The following is a 1,972-nucleotide window of genomic DNA, read 5'->3' as shown; positions in this document are numbered from 1 at the left end:
CAGTCAGTAGGTAGTTGTACCCATGACACCCCCTAAGAGTGGCCCAGTCAGAAGGTAGTTGTACCCATGCACAATTGGACCTTTGGTGTCACCCTTAAAGTTTGTTTCATTATGCTCATGGCCAACTAATGGCACACTAAGAATGTTGTGCTTGCTGTTTCTTATCATCTTATCACTCGTGCATATATCATATAGCTATAATCCTTTTCAGCACCTATCGCTACTTCCATTATCTTTTGCCATATATTTGCAGGTGAGTGGTACTTAGCCACTACATCGAATTGGGCCAAGGGGTAGAAAGGGAAATGTGCTTTGAGGAACTCTTTATGCCAAGTTTTACTATTTGATGGTCTGTGCTATTATTTTCTTTGCATTAATGCATACCGACTTGTTGGTTTTCTATATTTCTTGTGGCGTGGTTTACCTATTGTTTTAGGTTCCAACCAATATAGATTGAAGTATATTGTATGCTACAAGTTCTGTGTTGATGGGTTGTTTTTCATCTTATATTTTAAAATGACTGACAATGTACTTATTCTCTGATTATTCTGTAACTAATAGGCGTTTTTAACATTGTATCTCTTGAAATGACTATTGGAAATTTATATTTACTATGGTTTACCTTTGTGTCTTACATTTCCATCAATATGAAGTCAAGTATATTGTATGATAGAAATTCTGGATTGATGGGTTGAGACTGATGTTGATCATTTATATGACTTTCAAGATTATTGTTATTGATTTATACTTTTTCTTTTTGGAAAAGCATTCAATTAGTGCAGTTACTTGTTTTTCTTATTCTGTGATTGATCCTGTTCGAGTGCTGAGTCGACGGACGTTGGGACGTGACACGCTCCGCTGTCTCCGACTAGTGGTGTAGCTCTCCGGCGAACCTGCAAAGAAGCCGAGCCGGGAGGGGTTTTCCGGCGATGACCCTCCGACGCTCAAGTCAGGCAACGAGAGAGGTAACGTAATGTGACTACAGTAAAGAGTTGCGCATACCTTCGTCGATGTCTGGGGGTCCTTATATAGGACCCCGGGGAGGTGCGAGCACGCTTCTCTATGTGTGCACACTTCCCCAAACATACCTTAACAAGCCTCTGTCAGAAAAGTACCTTTGGCGCCATTCCGCAATCGTCCGAGCATATCCCGGATGTGACAGTGGAAGCTTCCGCCGTATGATCCTGTGTACGGCTCGACCGCCAACTCTGCTGCTTGTTGGCGGCAGGCGTCTCGAGGATGATGTTATCCTCTGTCTCCTTTGTCCTCTTACGTTCCCTGTCTGCTCCAGGGCCAAGCGGGTCGGCCGCTCGACAGACATATAACTTCTGCATCGGTCGTATGCTCGGATGAGACTGCTCCCGCCTGTGTTGCCTTGTGCACCGGCCGAACGGACAACCCGCTCGGCCCTTGAAACCTTTTTACCTTGAGCATCGAAAACCCGACCCCCAGTCGGGTTGTCTTCATTCGGTTCGGGGGACTCACGGTCGGTCGGCCTACATCACCCGGTCAGTCGGTCCGCTTAGTCCGGTCGGTCGGTCTTAGGGTTGAATCTCTTGACCTCTGACCTCCACGCGTCGTTGACCTTCCGCCAACGAGGATCCCCCGTCCTTATCACCGGATCACATGCCTCCCCTTCAAGTCTAGTCGAAGGAGACGCTAAGTCCGACTGACTGGACTGCCGGTCGGCCTGAATGACCTCGCCCTGCCACTCTGGAATGTTCCTCCCCCCCGGCCGCTCGGCTTCTTCCGAGCGCGGGGTTCACTGCCGCACCGACTGTCAACGCTGACGCCCTTCGGATCTCCTCGGAATTCATGCAAATCCTCTCCATTAAGACCGAGCACGCGCGCTGCGTGCCGTAATGACGCTCATTAAATGCGCCCCTATGGCATGGTGCCACGTGGCGCCTCCGCTGGCGTCATCGTACGATTCGGCGATGTGTCCGATGGGACATCGACGGTTTGAAATGAA

Source organism: Zingiber officinale, chromosome 8B, assembly GCF_018446385.1.
Source record: "Zingiber officinale cultivar Zhangliang chromosome 8B, Zo_v1.1, whole genome shotgun sequence".
NCBI lineage: Eukaryota > Viridiplantae > Streptophyta > Magnoliopsida > Zingiberales > Zingiberaceae > Zingiber > Zingiber officinale.
Note: the sequence above shows the minus strand (reverse complement) of the source record.